The sequence below is a fragment of the Magnolia sinica genome, chromosome 6 (assembly GCF_029962835.1).
Source record: "Magnolia sinica isolate HGM2019 chromosome 6, MsV1, whole genome shotgun sequence".
Classification (NCBI taxonomy): domain Eukaryota; kingdom Viridiplantae; phylum Streptophyta; class Magnoliopsida; order Magnoliales; family Magnoliaceae; genus Magnolia; species Magnolia sinica.
In genome coordinates, this window is record NC_080578.1 from 22,554,842 (window position 1) to 22,576,842 (window position 22,001).

The following is a 22,001-nucleotide window of genomic DNA, read 5'->3' on the forward strand; positions in this document are numbered from 1 at the left end:
CTCCGTTGATGTATAAGTTGTGTCTTGTCTTGTTGTAGAATTACCCACATAAGAAAGTACAATTCTTCAATCGCTACACAATCACTAGATGTTTTAACTACTACCTTGTCAAACAAATAAATCTTTTTATAAATGTAATTAACCATCCCATTTTGTAGTGAGGATCAAGTACAACAGCTAAAGACATTAATAAGTGATATTTGCTCCAGTATTTTTCAAATTTCACTTGCATCCATAATGTCATATTCTAAATATAATCTAAACCTATTGTGATACTTCTTTGAAAAGCATTCTTAATCTTTAAAAGCTTTGAAAGAAACAGATTTTCCATTCGATTTTTATTTCCGTAAAATAACTATCCAGTCATAGTAAACTCAAAGAAAACTATGAACATCTTCAACTCTTCTCCAATCATCTTCATTAGGTAACCAAGCATATGCTTTATCACAAACCACAAATTCTGAGAACGCAAATTTTAACTCGACTGTCGCATCCAATATTTCATATGTTGAATTTCAACGGATGCACACATCTAACTTCAATGCGTTTTGTGATCCAACATTTAAATGTTAGAGTATATCATTCCAAGTACTAAGTCTTGATGGTGACCCCCTTATATTATTCACACTCTTTTATGTTCTTAATTGTTTCGTCAATTATTTTCAGTGCCTCTTGCAAAATCAGATTTAGAATGTGAACACAACATCTGACTTGGAAAACTTTTCCCCCAAAATAAAGATTCCATGTTATCTTAAATTGGCTCCGTAAAAAAATATCACAACATCTGTACATGCATTATCTAGTGTGATTGAAGATATCTTACTTTCGATGCCCCACTCCTAAATATAATTGTATATGCAGTCTGAAATAACTAAACCAATATGAGGGGAAAAAAGGTGACGAAAGTTTAAAATTGTTTTATATAGATTCCAATCTACATCCACATAGCGTGTAGTTAGTGATATGTACCCCTTCCTTTGGTCGGACATCGTTCACAAGTCTGAAGTAAGACTTATACATGAGACTGATGACATGTCTTCTCATTCATATACATCTTCATGCATTCTCTTTTCATCATGACTTGCGAATACTTCTCAAATTTGGAATTCAAGCATATGTTGTATTCGCTAAAAACTTTACTTTTTTACTTTTAGGGTTTTTACTTTGTTTTACTTATATGTATTATATATATATATATATATATATATATATATATATATAATATTCGAGCAAGTCGGGTTCGAGATTTGTTTCGAGTCGAGTTGATTCGAGCTTGGTCAAGCACAAACTCGACTTGATTTTTTTCAAGCTACATGTATAGGCGCTCGACTTGACCTGAATTAGTTTGAGTCAAGTCAGATCAAGCTCAACCGAGTCAATTCGAGCGAGTTTCTAGAGCTAGCTCGACTCATTTTCAACTCTATGTTTTATTTTCCATCCAACATGTTCATAATATCACACATGCATATATGAAGGTAAAACACAAATATTAGCTTGATTGAAAACTATTGTGGCCTTAAGAAGTTTTCAATGGTGCACATTTAATATAAATGTCCTAAATTAGGAATTGTCCTAAATTTTTGGCCCTAGGTCTAAATATTTCTTTTCATCCAACGTGTTAAGTGGATTTCACATGATCATCACAGTGGTCTCCATAAAAAAATCAATGGTGGATGTCTCTCTTACAACTATTTTCTTTGGTGTGGCCCATCTAAACCACAGATTAGCCTAATTTTTTTTTGTAATGGGCCTAAAGTAGGATTACACATCTAATAGTTGGAGTAGATTTCAAATACACATCACAGTGGACCTCACAAAAAATCCAAGGGCATCCCTCTGGACAAGAGTTCCGGAAGTAGATTGCAACACCTACCATGGGGATATCATGTGGGACGATGAGGCCAAGCTTGGGGCCCATCAGGATGTGTGTGTTTTATCCACACCGTTCCTTCCTTTTTCTAGCTCGTTTTAATGAATGAGTCCAAAAATAATACAGATCCAAAGCTCAAGTGGAACACACCACTAAAAAACAATGGTGATTGAACACCCACTATTGAAACCTTCCTAAGGTCATCATGATGTTTTATTTTCCATTAACTTGTTCATAATATCACACATGCATAAATGAAGGGAAAACACAAATATAAGCTTGATCTAAAATTTCTGTAGCCTTAAGAAGTTTTCAACTATGGGCATCCAATCCCCACCATTTTCTTTAGTGTGGTCCATTGAAGATTTGGATTTGCATTATCTTTGGTCACAAGTACTAAAATGAATTGCTAAACTTTGAGGAAATGTATGGATAAAATACATACATCATGGTGGGCCCAAAGAGCTTGGTCTTAGAGCTGGGCAAGGGATGACTCAACTCAGTAAACTCGACTCATCCGACTCGTTCAGATCCGACTCGATCCTAACCAAGTGGGTGAGTCAATTCGAATCGAGTTGACTTCATCCAATTCAAACCGAGTTGAGTTCGAATCACCTCGTAACTTGACTCAACTCAACTCGAAATCCAACTCGCTACTGGCTCGACTCGATTTGAAACTCGACTCGTGTGTGTGTGTGTGTGTGTGTGTGTGTGTGTGTGTGTGTGTGTGTGTGTATATATATATATTTAAAAAAAAAACTCAGATCCGACATTTCAAATATGAGAAGTTGTACAATTAATTGATGGAGAGGTAACAATTATGCAAGTGAATCTAGGTTTTGAGTTATGATTTTAGCCCATGGATACACGCTGCACTCGACCCGATTCGACTCGGTACTTGTGATCGAGTTGGACTCGGTCTCGATTAGTCGAAACTAGACCCGGACTCGGATTGGGTCAGGCATGCCGAACTTGGTACCGAGACGGGTTGAGTTGAATATGCCCATGTTCAAAAAATCAGGCTGACCTGTGATCTAGATGGACCACACTAAAGGAAACTGTTAGGAGATAGACATCAACCATTGATTTCTTATCGGGCTTACCATTATGATTATGTGACAAAAATATTTAGACATAGGGCCCAAAAATCAGGACAATTCATGGTTCAAGTAGGCGACAATTAGGGAAACGTTAGGAGGGTATGTATCACCCTATACATTGTTTTCAATTATATGGTCCAGCTGAATCATAGAGGAAAAGAGTTTGAAGCTCTTTACAAGTCTTAGTGTTGAGCGTCAAATATTGCATATTAGACCCTAGTTATTACCTGAATTATGAACATGATACTGTTTTAATGGGCTATTTTAATTGTGTTTGTGATGCAAGGAGAATTGACGAGCATGGATTGAAAAGGATGCTACAGGTATGGATTTGATACTCTGGCATCACCAAGGCATTGGATGGGACTCCATGGGACCAAGATTGAGGATTTACACGCCAGAGATTAGAGAAATTCCAGCCACTCACTTCAAACAGGCCTGAAAAATGTCCAGAATGTAAGATCATAATGTTCCCACCATCTGATCGACTCGAAACTTTATACATGGACTGAGGACCATAGATTAACCATACACATAAAATTTTAGCCATTGGATACTTGTAGAAGTGCCCCAACGGACAGATTATCCCATAAAACTTTGATTTGGGGCCCACCTGATATCTGGATACACTTCAATTTTGGTTTTAACTCCTTAAATGAGGTAGCAAAACAGATGGTCGAAGCGAATTTCTCTCGAACATCACTATGGGCCCCACGTGTACATTGCATGTACATAGGGTACATGTGCACGAGAGGTACACCGGACTGGGAGTCCGGTCAAAACTCGGTTTGACCGAGTCTCTTCTCCAAATAGGAAACTATGTTTGCTATGGCGTGAAATAGAGCCATGATTGGATTCTTGTGGGCCACCACCATGCATCGACGGTCCGATCCGGACTGTCCAATGGAATCCCACAGATCCTCTTATCACCACCTAGGTGACACAATTCCAGGAAATAGCGATGATGGGTTCCTAACCTTTCAAACACAGATCAGATGGACGTAAGATCAAGTAGGTGGGTCATATCAAAATCACTCCAAAACCATTCATTCCCACCCGAAATCTCACTAAGAAGCTAATGGATGGAGTGGATTTTCTCACCGACGCTGAACAGGGGCCCACCAATCATCACAGCGCAACTTTTCTGCGCAAGCCGTGCGTCCATGAAAACCGGACACAATATGACGTTATGGCCCACCAGAATGGCCCATTTGACCAATCTGGACGGTCCAAAAGTGTAAAAAGGAGGTCCTGACCCCAACCAGCCAGTTTCGAAAGATTTAGACAGTCAGCAGATCAAATTCAGACCAAACGCAGATGCTTTTGTGTTTTTCTTTTTCGCTGCGCTGAACAGAGATATGTAAGTCCTTATTGCGAGAGGTCTTATGCACAGACGCACCGACTCCACTACATCATTCTCCACTGCCTCCGTCAGCCTTCAAAAGGGAGAGAGAAAGAGAGACAGAAAAATCTCAGCTTGGGGGCTTGAATGTGGATACAAGAGAAGAGATAGAGTTGGAGAAGATTTTTTAGTTGTATTTGCTATTTTTTTTTCTTTATGCTTTAATTTGAGGATAGCCTAATCATGGTAGGCTAAACCTCTTAGCTAGGGCTAAGAGGTGAAGCTTGTGGTGTGATGGGAACAATTCTATGGTTTTGATTCATGTTATGGCTTTGATTCATGTTAGACTAAATTGATGTTGATTTAGTTTGATTAATAGTAATGCTCCCAGTTTTTAATGGTTTGTTGTGACTGAAATTACAATAGATCTGCGATAGCTTTGAGCATGTTCTTAGTATTATAGGGTTTATGAATTTGGGAACCCTATTGTTCACCATCGTCTCCTAGGCATGGTTGGATGACGGAACTCTTCCTGACATTCATACATCACTCAGATTGGCTGTGAATTGGTTTAATTCTGTTGTTTGCTTTGTCTCATGGGCATGGTTTTGTGATGGAATCCATTCTAATTTACACCCGTCTGATCTCTTGAAAACTAGATTAAATAAAGTTAAGAATTGATTTTCAGGTTATATCTTCCAACTGGATGAAGATGGGACTCGAAGTCCAGTTGAGTTCATGAATCGACCGTAGATCTCCTTGATCTCTACAAGTGGATCCTCTGAATCCCTAGTTTCCTACCTCTGAATTCTTTAAGTTTTAAATAATTATTTCATCATTATTCCTCAAATTACAGTTGATTTAGATTTCATCTTAGTCTAGTTCTAGTTCTACTTAGTTTCAGATTACATACAGGTATCAGTCCCATGGGATTCGACCTCGGTCTCACCGAGTTTATTACTACATCACAACCCTATACTTGGGGAGTGAACAAGTTTTTGGTGCCGTTGTCGGGGATTGACGATTTCATTTTCTGAAATTAACTAGTTTTAGGATTAGTTTAAGATTAGAATTTTTCTAACTTTAGGTTTAGGTTTTTCTGATTTCTAGAAACTAACCTGTTTTCCTGTTTTGTAGGATCCTGACATAAACTTCTAAATTGGTAATCCCTTTCTAATTCCTCTACTTTTTCTATTTTTAGAATTAGGGTTTGAGTTTTAGAAATTTTCTAATTCTAGTATTTTTCTATTTTTAGGAAATAGTTTATTTTTATGAACTCTCCTCTTTTGTTTTTAGAAACTAACTTGGCTTCTAGGTTTAGGGAACTTTCCTTTTTAGAAACTAACTTTCTATTTTTATTTTTAGAAATTTTGTAATTCTAACTCTTTTAGAATCTAACTTTGTTTCCTAATTTATTTTTAGAAATTTCCACTTTCCTTTAGGAATTTCTTCTTTTAGAAATTAGTTTACTTCTATCTTTCTTTTTAAGGATTTTCTAATTTTAGACATTCTCTTTAGAAACTGACTTGTTTTGTTTTCTTTTGCAGATTTTTAACTTAGGGACTCCAATGTGGTAACTTCTTTCCAACCCTCTCTTTCTTTCTAGATTTTCTTTTCCTTTCTTAGGATTAGGTTTCGAATTTGATTGAGGGCTGCAAGTGTTTCATGCTCAAGTGGACCCGTGACAACACTCGACGTCTCTTGACTGAAGGAGGATTGATTGAGGGGTTAACTATCCATCGCAGGACTAGACACCACTCGAAATCCCCTGAGTTAATTGAAGCGATGGCTGAAAACCAACCTCTTCTACCCCAACCTAGGGTGGAGGACATTCAGGATGAGAATGAGGTGCATCGAGCACCCCCGCCTCGTACTTTACGAGATTATTTATAACCAGTGGGGGTGAGTAGTACGCCCTCATGCATGATTTTTCCTGAAAATACAGGACATATGGACGTCAAGCTAGGGGTTATCCAACTCCTTCTTAAGTTCCATGGGCTTGAATCTGAAGAACCATATCTACATTTGAAAGAGTTTAATGAGATCATAGCCACTTTATATTTTCAAAATGTGTCTGAGGACACCGTCAGGCTGAAACTCTTTCCTTTTTCCTTGAAGGAGAAGGCTAAGACGTGGTTACATTCACTGCGTCTTAGATCCATTGGCACATGGAATGATATGCAGAGGGAATTTATAAAGAAATTTTTTCCACATCATAAAACAATTACCCTTAGAAAAGCAATCATGAACTTCACCCAAAAGGAGGATGAAACATTTTACCAATGTTGGGAAAGGTTCAAGGATTTGGTCAGTTCATGCCCACAACACGGCTTTGAAACGTGGCGCATTACAAATTTTTTCTATGATGGACTGACATCTTCCATGCGCCAAATGGTCGAGACAATGTGTAATGGAGAATTCATTAATAAAAATGTCGATGAGGTATGGGATTACCTCGATAGTCTTGCTGAAAAAACACAATCATGGGACTATTACCCAAAATCGAACACCCCGTCTAGGCCAACTCAATCTAAGGAGAAAGGTGGATTGTATCTCTTGAAAGAAGAGGATGATCTCAAGTATAAAGTGACCACGCTCATAAGAAAATTTGAGGCCATGGAAGGAAAGAAGGATAAGGTTAATGAAAGTGTTTGCGGCATCTGTGATTGCAACATTCACACAACTGAAAATTGTCCTACAATACCTGCCTTTCGATAAGTGTTGAATGAACAATCCAATGCCGTAAATACTTATCAAAGACCTTTCAATGGACCGAAATCTAATACGTACAATCCTGATTGGAAAAATCATCCAAACTTTAGTTGGAGAAATGGACAAACTGCTACCCCTCAAGGTTTCTTCAATCAAATTCCAAATCAAGGAAAACCTCAAGAGGATCCAGTTCAAAAACATATTCGAGAACAAGAGCTACTTAATCAAAATTCGGCACAAGCGTTTCATGATGTCTTCACAGCATTAGGAACGCTTGCGTCGTCTATTCAAAGGATAGAGTCACAATTAACAAGTGGAGGGAAGGGGATGCTTCCTGCTCAACCTCTCCCCAATCCCAAACCGCAATATGAAATAAGTGACCCTAGCTCTTCAAATCAAATGGAGCACGCTAAATCCATCACCACTCTTAGGAGTGGGAAGATCATTGATAAAACCCTTCCAGTTAGACTCGAAAAGCCTTAAGAACCAGAAGAGGACAACAATGATGGACCTAGTGATGCCCCACAAAAATTAGAACCAAAACTTCTAGAAAAGTCAGTTGCTCCATTGCCCCAACGGTTGGTCGCACCAAAACCTCTAACTCTTAGGATATCCTAGAGGTGTTGAAACAAGTAAAGGTCAACATTCCTCTACTTGATGTCGTAAAACAGATACCTTCATATACCAAATTCTTGAAAGACTTATGCATGACCAAACGACGGCAGAATATTCAAAAGAAGATCTTCTTGACCGAGAAAGTGAGTGTCATTCTAAAGCAAGATGTGCCACAGAAATTTAAAAATCCCGGTAGCCCAATCATATCATGTGTAATCGGGGACCATCGAATTGATCATGCACTTCTTGACTTAGGAGCGAGCGTCAATCTGATTCCCTACTCGGTATACAGACAGTTAGGTTTGGGGGAATTAAAACCCACCCTAACCACACTACAACTTGTCGATTGCTCTGTTCATGTACCAAGAGGGATAATTGAGGATGTGTTGGTCTAAGTTGATAGATTTTACTACTCTGTAGATTTTATCATCCTGGACACCGAACCCATCATAACATGAACACTCAGATTCCTGTCATTCTTGGTCGCCCATTCCTTGCCACTTCAAACGTAATTATCAATTGCAGGAATGGTGTCATAACTATGTCTTTTGGGAATATGACATTGGAGTCAAACATTTTTTTCAATAACGGTAGGAACTTAAAGGATGATGACGATTTCCATGACATTAACATGCTTGACTCTTTCGTGGAAGATACGACACCTCTGACCTTATCCTCTGACCCTCTAGAGACGTGCCTGGCCCACTCCCATGATTTTGATGATGACATGATTAGGGAGACGTGTGCCTTGCTTGATACTGCACCGGTACTTGAAGTTAACCGATGGAGGCCACAATTTGAAGAGTTGCCCCAAACTGATGTAGTGCCTCTACCGTCTAACTTCAAGCCACCAAAGCTTGACCTAAAACCTTTGCCCTCTGATTTGAAATATGTTTATTTACATCAAGATGAGACATACCCAGTGGTGATCTCTGCCTACCTGGAGAAAGAACATGAGAGTATGCTCATATCTACTCTCATTGAGCATAAGGGAGCCCTTGGATGGACGATAGCAGACCTCAAGAGAATCGACCCCTTGATTTGTACTCACCGCATATATCTTGAGGATAATGCGAAGACCGCTCGGCAATCACAACGTAGACTAAATCCAAACATGAGGGAAGTGGTTAAGGCCGAGGTTCTTAAAATATTAGATGTGGGTATCATATACCCTATATCCGATAGTCAATGGGTGAGTCCAACTTAGGTGGTTCTTAAGAAGTCCGGGATCACCATCATAGCCAATGCCAATAATGAACTCGTGCCAACTAGAGTTACTACTGGTTGGAGAATGTGCATTGACAACAGGAAGCTGAATACCGTCATGAGGAAGGACCACTTTCCTTTGCCCTTCATTGATCAAATCTTGAAAAGGCTAGATGGTCATTCCTATTACTGTTTCCTTGACGGGTATTCAGGCTACAATCAGATTGAAATCACCCCTGAGGACCAAGAAAAGACCACATTTACATGTCCCTACGTCACCTTTGCCTACAGAAGGATGCCATTCGGATTATGTAATGCCCTTGCCACCTTTCAGCGATGTATGATGAGTATCTTTTTTGATATGGTGGGGAAATATCTAGAGATCTTCATGGACGATTTCTCTATTTTTGGCTCATCTTTCAGTGAGTGCTTAGAGAGTCTTAAATGTGTGCTGAAAAGATGTGAAGAAAAGAACTTGGTACTTAATTGGGAGAAGTGTCATTTCATGGTTCATAAGGAAATTGTCCTTGGACATATTATCTCGTCCAAAGAAATCGAGGTGTATAAGGTAAAAATCGATCTTATCTCTAACCTACCTCCACCCAAGAACATTAGAGACGTACGATCCTTCTTAGGACACACAGGATTTTACAAGCGATTCATAAAGAATTTTAGTCTCCTCTCTCATCCTTTATGTAATCTACTTCAAAAGGATGTACCATACGAGTGGACTGAGCCATGTCAAGAAGCTTTCACTAAGCTTAAGGGCATATTGACTAGTGCACCCATCATACAACCACCTGACTGGGGCATTCCTTTTGAACTTATGTAAGATGCGTCTGATTATGCTCTTGGGGTGGTTCTAGGCCAGAGAAAAGATAAGAAACCCTACATTATTCATTATGCGAGTAAGACTCTAAATCCTGCCCAAGTGAACTACTCGACTACGGAAAAGGAACTCTTGGCCGTAGTGTTCGCTTTGGACAAATTTTGGTCCTACTTGATTGGATCCAAGATCATTATTTACGCTGATCACGCGGCGCTCAAGTATCTTCTGTCTAAGAATGATGTTAAGCCCCGCCTGATACGATGGATCCTCCTACTCCAGGAATTTGACTTAGAAATAAAAGATAAAAAGGGAGTAGAGAACGTAGTGGCTGACCATCTTTCTCACCTTAATCCCTCTGATTCCCTTGAAATGACATATATCAATGACATGTTCCCTGATGAACAATTATTCAAAGTCTCTCATTCACCTTGGTTCGCTGATATTGCTAATTATCTTGCTACAGGTTCCATACCGATACATTGGACTGCGCAAGATAAGAAGAAATTTTTCACCAAGGTGTGCAACTTTTTCTGGGATGATTCATATTTATTTAAATATTTCTCAAACCAAATCTTAAGGAGATGTGTGTCAGACGTTGAGCATCAGAGTGTCATCTCTTTCTGTCATTCACAGGCCTGTGGTGGTCACTTTTCTGCCAAAAAGACCACAGCCAAGATTTTACAGTGTGGCTTTTACTGGCCCACTATGTTCAGGGACACTCATGAGTTTTGCAAAGCTTGTGAGCGTTGTCAGAAATTGGGAGCGTTGTCCCGTCGAAATATGATGCCCTTGAATCTCATTCTTATCATCGAGGCATTTGATTGCTAGGGCATTGATTTCATGGGACCATTCCCCCAATCTTTTGGAAATCTATATATTTTGCTCGCTGTAGACTATGTCACTAAATGGGTTGAAGCGATTCCGTGTCAGAATAATGACCATCGCACGGTTATTAAATTCTTAAAAGAGAACATCCTTTCCCGATTCGGAACGCCTCGAGCTATCATTAGTGATGGGGGCTCACACTTTTGTAATAGGCCATTCGAGAGTTTAATGAAGAAATACGATATCTCTCATAGGGTGAGCACCCCATATCACCCACAGACAAGTGGGCAAGTTGAGATTTCCAATAGAGAGATCAAACACATTTTAGAGAAAACAGTTAACCCTGACCGTAAGGATTAGTCAATCCGATTGACTGATGCCTTATGGGCTTACCGTACTGCGTTTAAAACCCCTATTGGAATGTCTCCCTTTAGACTTGTCTATGGGAAGGCTTGCCACTTGCCTGTGGAGTTGGAACATAGAGCCTACTAGGCAATCAAAAAATTGAATTTCAATCTCTACAACGTCGACTCGCTATGCAAACTTCAATTGAATGAACTCGAAGAAATCCGGAACGATGCATACGAGAACTCGAGAATTTATAAGGACGGAATGAAGGCGTTTCATGACCAACGTATTCTGCGGAAATCATTCATACCTGGTCAGAAAGTCCTTTTGTATAATTCTCGATTACATCTCTTTCCAAGTAAGCTTCGATCTCGTTGGACTGACCCTTACATTGTGGTCACTGCATATCCTTATGGGGCCATTGAGATAAGAGATCCTGACAATGGCAAGGAGTTTAAAGTAAATGGACATCGCTTAAAGCCATTTGTCGAGAAATTTGATTAAGAGGACATGTCCATACCTCTGACTGATCCTGTTTACCAGGATTGATCTCCTAGGCTGATGGAGGTATAGGTAGGTTTCCTGTTTTCATAGGACTAAGGTAGTTTGCTTTATGCTGTTTTTTTATTTTTATTTATTTTTTATTCCATTTCATTTTTCCAGTTCAATGTTTGTGGGTAACATTGCTGCAAACCCTCACGAGACTATAACTCGTCCACTAGGGGCAACCTATGGGTTTAAAGGCTTGTTGCATAAGCTAAATGCAATCGAGAGCATCAGCGAAAGTGGTATAGGTAGGATCTTCTTTTTGTGATGTTATTTTTATTATTTTACTTTTGTTGATTTCTCTCTTGAGCTGACCCGCTCTCACGCTGATATATCTTTGGAAAAAGCTTCTTGAGCCCTTCGTCTAGGTACTATCTTTCCATCACTTCTCTTGCAATTTCATTGTCTCATTTACATTGCATGATCATATCTTTTACATTGAGGACAATGTAGATTTTAGGTTGGGGGTGGGAGATTAGGTGTCATAATCAGTGTTTTCTTAGTCATGAGCAGAAATTGTGAAATTTTTTAAATTTTTCTGAAATTTCGCATGAATTCGAAGTGATTTGGACTCCCATCTCGGATTCAGACTTATAAGATACATGATGTTGGTAATTTATGACTCTTGGATTTAGTATCTGTTAAACTTCACAGTTAAGTTCGAACTATTAATCCATGATTAGAAGTTTTAAATATTGATTGAGTCATAATTTCACATGTCACATCTCGCTTACACATTGAGGTTTCAGTTCGATATTGAAGTGTAACTTGGTGATCATTAAACATGGAAGGAACTAACCTGGGAATTTGTCCATCATATTCAATAAGAAGAATAAAAGAAAAAGAAAATACCCAATTACAAGATAGCAGCCTGCGGAAAGGGTTGGGCGAACGAACTTCACCAAAGGTTTGCTCCCTATAGGTGTAGATCCAATTCCCCATGGTCGATATTTGGAAAGGGTTGGGCGACTAGTCTTCACCATGGGTCTGCTCCCTATAGGTGAGGATTCATTTCCCCTCCTTGGCTTTACTCTTAAAAAGTTGACATAGTGTGAAAATCATCAAAAGCTGGAAAAATGGATCAAGTTTTGGTTTAGGTTATCATGAATTCTCTTGTGGTTACCAATGATATCCTGAAATAGAGAAGTGAATCTTAATAGTGTTAAGCCGAGATTACACTATATACTCATGGAACTCAATGTTTAGAATCGTTTTAATTAATGGATTAATATTTGAACTTGATTATGAAGTTTACCATAAGCTTGATTCCAGGAGAAAGTAATGCCAACAATTATGAATCTTAGACTTCTAGTTCTGGATTGTTTTCAAAAATCACTCGAGTTTATAGAAATTGTCCTGTAATTCTCAATTTATTTTTCGCATACTTTGCTCGGGACTAGCAAAATGCTGGTTGGGGGTTGTGTTGAGGGTCAAATATTGCATATTAGACCCTAGTTATTACCTGAATTATGAACATGATACTGTTTTAATGGGCTATTTTAATCGTGTTAGTGATGCAAGGAGAATTGACGAGCATGGATTGAAAATGATACTAAAGGTATGGATTTGACACTCTGGCATCACCAAGGCATTGGACGGGACTCCATGGGACCAAGATTGAGGATTTACACGCCAGAGATCAGGGAAATTCCAGCCACTCACTTCAAACAGGCCTGAAAAACATCCAGAATGCAAGATCACAATGTTCCCACTATCTGATCGACTCGAAACTTCATAAATGGACTGAGGACCATAGATTAACTGTACACATAAAATTTTAGCCATTGGATACTTGTAAAAGTGGCCCAACGGACAAATTATCCCATAAAACTTTGATTTGGGGCCCACCTGATATCTAGATACACTTCAATTTTGGTTTCAACTCCTTAAATGAGGTAACAAAACAGATGGTAGGAGCGAATTTCTCTTGAACATCACTATGGGCCCCACGTGTACATTGCATGTACATAGGGTACATGTGCATGAGAGGTACACCGGATTGGGAGTCCGGTCAAAACTCGGTTTGACCGAGTCTCTTCTCCAAATAGGAAACTATGTTTCCTGTGCTGTGAAACAGAGCCGCGGTTGGATTCTTGTGGGCCACCACCATGCATCGACGGTCCGATCTGGACCATCCATTGGAATCCCACCGATCCTCTTATCACCACCTAGGTGACACAATTCCAGGAAATAGCGATGATAGGTTCCTAATCTTTCAAACACAGATCAGATGGACGTAAGATCAAGTACGTGGGCCATATCAAAATCACTCCAAAACCATTCATTCCCACCCGAAATCTCGCCAAGAAGCTAATGGATGGAGTGGATTTTCTCACCGACGCTAAACAGGGGCCCACCAATCATCACAGCGCAGCTTTTCTGTGCAGGCCGTGCGTCCGTGAAAACCAGACGTAATATGACGTTATGGCCCACCAGAATGGCCCATTCGACCAATCTGGACCGTCCAAAAGTGTAAAAAGGAGGTCCTGACCCCAACCAAGAAGCCAGTTTCGAAAGATTTAGACAGTCAGCAAATCAAATTCAGACCAAACGTAGATGCTTTTGTGTTTTTCTTTTTCGCTACACTGAACAGAGATACGCAAGTCCTTGTTGCAAGAGGTCTTACGCACAGACGCACCGACTCCACTGCATCATTCTCCACCGCCTCCATCAGCCTATAAAAGGGAGAGAGAAAGAGAGATAGAAAAATCTCGGCTTGGGGGCTTGAATGTGGATACAAGAGAAGAGACAGAGTTAGAGAAGATTTTTTAGTTGTATTTGCTATTTTTTTCTTTATGCTTTAATTTGAGGATAGCCTAATCATGGTAGGTTAAACCTCTTAGCTAGGGCTAAGAGGTGAAGCTTGTGGTGTGATGGGAACGATTCTATGGTTTTGATTCATGTTATGGCTTTGATTCATGTTAGACTAAATTGATGTTGATTTAGTTTGATTAATAGGAATGCTCCCAGTTTTTAATGGTTTGTTGTGACTGAAATTACAATAGATTTGTGATAGCTTTGAGCATGTTCTTAGTATTATAGGGTTTATGAATTTGGGAACCCTGTTGTTCACCATCGTCTCCTAGGCATGGTTGGATGATAGAACTCTTCCTGACATTCATACATCACTCAGATTGGCTGTGAATTGGTTTAATTCTATTGTTTGCTTTGTCTCATGGGTATGGTTTTGTGATGGAATCCATTCTAATTTACTCCCGTCTGATCTCTTGAAAACTAGATTAAATAAAGTTAAGAATTGATTTTCAGGTTATATCTTCCAACTGGATGAAGCTAAGACTCGAAGTCCAGTTGAGTTCATGAATCGACCGTAGATCTCCTTGATCTCTACAAGTGGATCCTTTGAATCCCTAGTTTCCTACTTCTAAATTTTTTAAGTTTTAAATAATTATTTCATCATTATTCCTCAAATTACAGTTGATTTAAATTTCATCTTAGTCTAGTTCTAGTTCTACTTAGTTTCAGATTACGTACAGGTATCAGTCCCTTGGGATTCGACCTCGGTCTCACCGAGTTTATTACTACATCACAACCCTATACTTGGGGAGTGAATACTTAGCTTACAGGAAACCGTTGGAATGAAGTGAGAAGATGGAATCATGTAAAATTAAAGTTAATTTCTCCTCATTTCTTTGTGCTAATTTTAGCTTTAATAGCTCTAAGGTCAGGATTTCTTGAGTTTGTTTGCTTAGAGAAAAATAAGTTGTCATTTTGAGTTTTCTTTTCTTAGATGATTGAAGTTGGCATTTTGGTTTTTTGTCTTTGAGAGGATTTTGAGGGTGTTTAATATGTGATTTTGTGGATGGGATTTGAAGTCTCTACATATAGGTATCATTCTTCGGAGGAATTTGAATGAAGAAAGGTGGGAAATTTGTGTCTTCAAAATGGTAGTGAAATAGTTGTATGATAGGAATGGAATTTTCGTTTCTTCTTAGATAGTCATGTTTTTGTTAAATGGTTTTTTATTGAGTTTTTCTAATGAAGATGCTCAAAAGCTGATTGTTGTTATTGTTATATATAGTTCTTACGAAAATGGCAGTTATGGGGTGAGAATTTCAAGTGGGAGTTTTTGTTGTTTTGTTGCAGTTGTTTCTCATATGAGCTCTAATTTTTGTGTTTTTGTTGGTTTTTTGTATTTCATGTGGAAATTGCTGGGTTTTTGGTTATGGTGATTTTAGCTTGAGTGTGCATCCATTAATGGCCTGAAAATTCATTGGCTTTATGTTGAGGCATTGCTTTGCTTCAGTGTGCACCAATCCTTATATTCTCCAAATATATGGTTCTCTATTGATTGATTGATTGCCTTCCAATGCATGTTTCTTTTGTAGGTCAATATGTGAAATAGATGTTAATACCTTCGAGAGTCTATTATTTTCTTAGTCATGTTAAAGATTAGATTTAAATACTAAAATTGATTATCAAGGAGCAAGCCAACAATTTTTAGAGAGTCTACCATTTTCCCAGCGTATCAAAGATTAATTTGAATACTGAAATATATTATCAAGGAACAAGCCAATAATTATTGGAGAGTTTACCATTTTCTCAACTATGCCGAAGATTATATTTAGATACCGAAATAAATTATCAAGGAGCAAGACAACAATTATTAGAGAGTTTACAATTTTTTCAACCATGTTAAAGATTATATTTTGATGCTGAAATAGATGATCAAGGAGAAAGCCCACAATTATTGGAGAGTTTACCATTTACTCAACCATGTTGAAGATTAGATTTTGATACTGAAATAGATGACCAGGGGAAAATTAGAGAATATTTACGGATAGATACATATAAGAATTTAAATGAAGCGCCTAAAGTAGGAATGGTGTTTATCTCTGACAAGAGTGCATACGAGTTCTACAATAGGTATGCTAGGAATACAACATTCAATGTTCGAAAGGTATGGGTAAATAAATTTAATGATGGTAAGATCATACTTACAAGAATATTTTGTTGTTCTAAATAAGGTTGTAGAAGTAAAAAGAAAAAACAAGGCCAAGCAAAGTATATTCGACCAATTATAAGAACTCAATGTCTAGCATGCATGGAGATTAAGCTTCAAAAAAATGAAAAATATAGTGTGCCTAAGTTTATAACAGAGCGTAACTATGAGGTTATTACACCAACGAAGGTGCATATGTTAAGGTCACATAGAGGCATGACTGATATTCAAAAAACTGCAGTAGATAGAATGGAAGATTCAAGAATAAACCTGAAAGAAGTTATAGAAGTGCTAAGTAGAAAATTTGGAGGTCTGAAAAATTTGGGTTTCACATGCGTTGATTACAAAAATTACTTATAAAAGACATGAATGAAAGAGATGGAAAAAGGTGATGCTAGACCTGTTCTTGAATACTTTCAAAAAATGCAAGTGGAGAATCCATCTTTCTTCTATGCGTTATAACTTGACGAAGATGATCAGATGATAAATATATTTTGGACAGATGCAAAGCCAATAATAGACTATAGTGTGTTTGGAGATGTCGTTTCCTTCTATACCACATACATAATAAATAGTTATGGATGGTCATTTACACCATTTATTGGAGTAAATCATCATAAGCAAACTATAATATTTGGTGTGGCATTGCTATAAGATGAAATGATTGAATATTTCAAACATTTTCAAGTGTAATGCATAGAAAACAATCAATGACAATCTTAACAGACGAAGACCCTACAATGGCTAAGGCAAAAATTTCAGTGATGCCAGGAACATATCATCATTTATGTATTTGGCATATCTACCAAAATGTTGCAAAATACATTGGTAAGGTATTTGAGGTTCAAGAAGTTTTTATTATGATTTTAATAGGTGTATATATGATTATGAGGAGGAGGTAGAATTTATAAATGTATTGAATAACATGCTCGAGAAGTATAACTTAACTGAAAAAAATGGCTAAAAGATTTGTTTAAGAAAAAGAAAAATGGGCATTGGTTGATTTATGGAAGAAATACATTCTGCGCAGGCATGGTGAGTACGCAACGAAGTGAGAGTATGAATCATGTATTGAAAACATATCTAAAGTCTAAATACAATCTATTGCATTTCTTCCATTATTAGGATGGATTACTTGTTGATCTATGATATAAAGAGAACCAAACTGACTTTCAAATGAGGCATAGTATCCCTGTAATGTTTCTTAATGTGAAGATGTTACAGGAAGAAGAAAATGTGTATACTCCAGAAGTGTTTGTAATGTTTCAAGAAAAGTATAAGGAATTTATTAGTCATTCAATTTATAAATGTGGTGAGTTTAGTACGATTACTAAGTATCGTGGTATTTATAATGACAAAGTTGAAGAATGCATTGTTAAATTCGACACATCAGATGGAACTGTGAGTTGTAGCTACAAGAAATTTGAATTTGCAAGGATCTTATGTAGTCATGCATTGAAATTTTTTAATTATTATAACATAAATATGCTTAATCCCCATTATATCCTAAAAAGATGGCAAAGAGATGTGAATATAGGTTTTGGTAGAGATCGGACTGAATTATCAATGCAAGGTAGTGAAATATTGATTTAAGTAAATGTTATAAATATTTGTGTTAGAAGGTTCATAAACTTGCGGCAATTGTTGGGGAACACGAAGACCTCTTCAAATTCATTGATAGATATGTGGAGTTTCATGATGCATTGATGGAATGTAAAAAAGTGTCGAAGGAACCACTACAAAAGCTGCATCAAGTTGTTGAAGAAAGTGTAGATATTGAACATTCAATCCCTAGATTGATTGAAAGTGTAGATGTTGAACATACATGCTCTGAGCCGATTGAAATTGTTCATATTAATGATGCATGTGATGAGAAATTTAAAAGTGTAGATGGAGAAAATGCACACCCTAAGCCGAATGAACAATAAGATATTGTTGTTGAAACTCAATGTTCACAAACCGTAACTGGGATTAAAGTAAAGACTACGTTTGGGGGTATAGCTATTGCGCTTATATATATTCCCTAGATAAAGCAAAGAAGAAAAGATTCTGAATTGAATATGTTCACCCATAGGAAAATCAAAAGAGACAGGAAATGACTCAAGCACTGAACAATATGCACCTTGCTTTATTTCAGCCTTCGCATCATTCATGTATATTACCTGAATCTAGTCATTTCAATAAGGTATCGATGAGGTTTTGTTTACTAAAGTTTGTTATGTTAAATGTTAATAGTATTATAGTTCCTGATTTATTTTTTCCTCCATTAGGGTTCACATGTTTCACATGTTATTTTGGTGAGTCTCTCAAGATTACCAAGTGGATCTCATTTAGGACAAGGTCAGCTTATGGTGATGAGTTACACTCCGAGTCCTAGACCTAGTGGATTAGAAACTACACCCTTCGCATCATTCATGTACATAACGTGAATCTAGTCATCTCAATCAGGTATCGATGAGGTTTTGTTTACTAAAGTTTGTTATGTTAAATGTTAATAGTGTTACAGTTCCTGATTTATTTTTTCTCCATTAGGGTGAGTCCCTCAAGATTACCAAGTGGATCTCATTCAAAATAAGATCAGCATATGGTGATGAGCTACACTCCTAGTCTTAGACCTAGTGGATTAGAAACCACACCCTTGGCTCAATGTGGCTATGAAGTAACTAATGCTAACATGTTTAAACAAAACATCTTCAACATTGGAACTCAAGTAGAGGTGAGGTTTAATTTTATACATAAGTAATAGTAGATGTAATATTCATATAGCTTATGGTCATTGAAGTTTTGTTTATTGTGGTTTTTTGTATACTAGAATTCAATTGTTGTTAGACCGAGTCATTTTGGGATATCCACTCTTGGTCCTAGCGGGTTAACAAATGCACCATTAGCTCAATGCTGGTATGAAGTACCTAATATTAGCATCTTTGAGCAAAACATGTTCAACATAAGAACTCAGGTAGCGGTGAGATTTATTTTTGTACATTGGTAATAGTATATACACATGTCTTGTGCTCATTGAAGTTTTCCTTATTATGTGTTTTTTTCTCTACTAGAATTCAATTATTATCATACTAAGTTGTTACAGGATATCCACTCCTGGTACTAATGGATCAATGAATGGTCTTTTGGCTACACGTGGCTACCAACCAAGCATTAATTTGTACCAACAAATTCATTATAGTAACTTACAATTATCACATTTACATCAACAATCATCTGCAGGAAGTGTTATTTTGCTCAGTTAAAACCAACCGTCAGTGTGTATGCATTGTAATATATTTTGAATTGTTTAAATTTTAATATTGTGAGACACCTTATTCATTAATATATGAAATATCATATGCAGCCATCAAATACACTATTCGATATCAATCAATCATTAGGGTGTAAAGACCGTAACGTATGACCAAAAAATTAAATCTTTTGTCAAAGGTGAGTGTATTTTCTAACTTTTTGAAAGGATCCCAAATAGCTGCTTTTTGGGTAGGATTTGTATTGGGCTTTTTATTTTCTACACATAAGGATTTGATATGGTTATTGAGTCATGATATTAGGATTTTTTGAGCTGTTCATGGGTGTTTCTTTCTTCTTCTTCTTCTTTCCTTTTATGAATGTTTATTTTTATCCTGGGCATGATTCGAAACCCCAACTAAAGTGTGATGCATGCACAAGAAGTAAACCCAACAAACCTGAAGGTCCTTCTTGCTCTTGGTGTCATAGTTGCACTAATGATAGTGATTGATTCCTTACTTAGTTGTCATGCATAGAATGTAGTAAATCTTGTTACAGATTGTTCATCTTTCTAAGCCTGAAGCCCTCTAAATTGTTGTGTAATAATCATATGTCTGTTTATGGAGGCTTTTACGTTTCAAATTATCATTAAATTTTTAGACATTTTGTTACCAAATTTCTTTTCTAATTTTTTAGCTACACATTGCTTATGCATTTGCAGATATTCAATTGGACCACAAGTTTGCAAGCTTGATGAAGTAATGCCACTGCATTCACATCTACTGAATCTGAAGTTTTGCAATTCTTCAAGAGAAAAGATGTCTATGGAATCCTTGGACTTAATAGTGCATTGGGTGGCAAATGGAGGATGTTAAGTTTTAGTTCTTTGGCTATTGTTGTTTTTTTTTTTTAAAGTCACTTTGGGGGTTGATTGGGGTGATTTCACCCTTTGGTTTGGTGGGTGTAGCATGTGGCCCTTGTTCTACCACTGTCTTGATCACATAGGTGGATCTAGTTGAAGATCGCTTGATTTTGGGAGGCTCATGTATGGGTGGGGCCTGGATGGTAGCTCTGTTTTAGGAGGCTTATATTGCAAGATGTGTCTCGGATTGTGGCGCTCTCCTTTTTGGTAGACCTTGCGTTGGGTGTGGCCTGGGTGAAAGTCATGTTTTCACGATACTTGGGTAGTCTGTGGGCTATTGGTGATGTTTTACATGCCCAATATTCTCCATTCTTCAACTTAGTGTTTTTTTGCTCTATTAGCAGGGTTCTTTCCTGTCCCCACTGGAAGATATCCCTTATGCTGCTGGTTGTGGGTAATCATTTTGAAAAGGAATGCTTGCAGACAATGGTTGGTGTCGAGAGGAATGTTTGCGGCCAATGCTTAGTGTCCAGAGGTGCTTCAGGGCTTCAGGTATACTCAATAGGAAGTGATGTAATTGATGGCAACTAGCAAAAAGGTGTCCTGTGACTAGGCGTATCTGCGGGTATGAGTCAAAGTTGAGTTGGTAGTGGATGGGTATGGCTGGTAGTTTTCTTGTGGAGGTGATGTGATGCATAGGTTGGAGGTTGGGGGCACAACCTGTTGTGTTCGGTCCATGTTAGATGTTGTTATTTGTGTCAAGTGGCCCTATACCTCATCTTCTTTAAGAGCACAATGGCTTTCTTCTGCTGTCTTCTTTTTTTTTTCTTTTTTTTTTTTGTATATTTTGAGGCTTTTGATGCAAGTATTTGATAGGCAAGGCTCGTCCTTTTTGTGGAGCCCGCCTAAATTCATGTACAAAGATACATGTGGTGTGCTCTCACCTTTCCAAAAAAAAAAAGGAAAAGAAAAAAGAAAAAAAAAATAGAGAAATAAGTGCATCAAAGGCTTATAAAGTGCCTCTAAAGAGGAAATTTTAAATTACAGTTGACAATTGCTGTTTGGAGAAAATTTTAAATGAGAGAGGATATTTTTTCTATGAATATTCAGATTTGAATTAAGTAACTTTTTAGTAATTTAGTACGTGTTTGATTGCACCAAGTTCATGATATTTTATCTCAAATTAGATTTTAATTAACACCAAATATGCAACTAAATGCACCCCTAGAAAAGAAAAGCAGAAAGGTTGTCTAGCCATGTTCATTTGTCATCTTGCCTTATCTCACTGCCTTTTTGTGTAATTTGAGCTCCACAAGACGGAATGTAAGGACCGTGGTATGACCCACATCGATGTATTGCCAGCCCCAACTAGGGGTTGCAATTGGTCGGGGTCAGCTCAAGCCTTACCCATTTACAAAGTGGCCCAAGAATTCTAACCCAAACTCAACTAACCACTCATTATCCTTTGAATCGACTTGACCCACTTAAAAATTCAATAAGCTTAACCCAACTGACTGGATTCATGTATACATCCTCTCTTTGTTTTATTTTGTAT

General features: G+C 37.6%; 1 non-coding gene across 1 annotated transcript; it reads right to left on the reverse strand.

Annotated features, from left to right (window-relative positions):
- Positions 1-6,538: 6,538 nt before the first annotated feature.
- LOC131250291 (small nucleolar RNA R71) lies at positions 6,539-6,645 on the reverse strand. Its single transcript, XR_009173218.1, has one exon. It is a non-coding gene; the product is annotated as a small nucleolar RNA R71 (small nucleolar RNA).
- Positions 6,646-22,001: the final 15,356 nt, after the last annotated feature.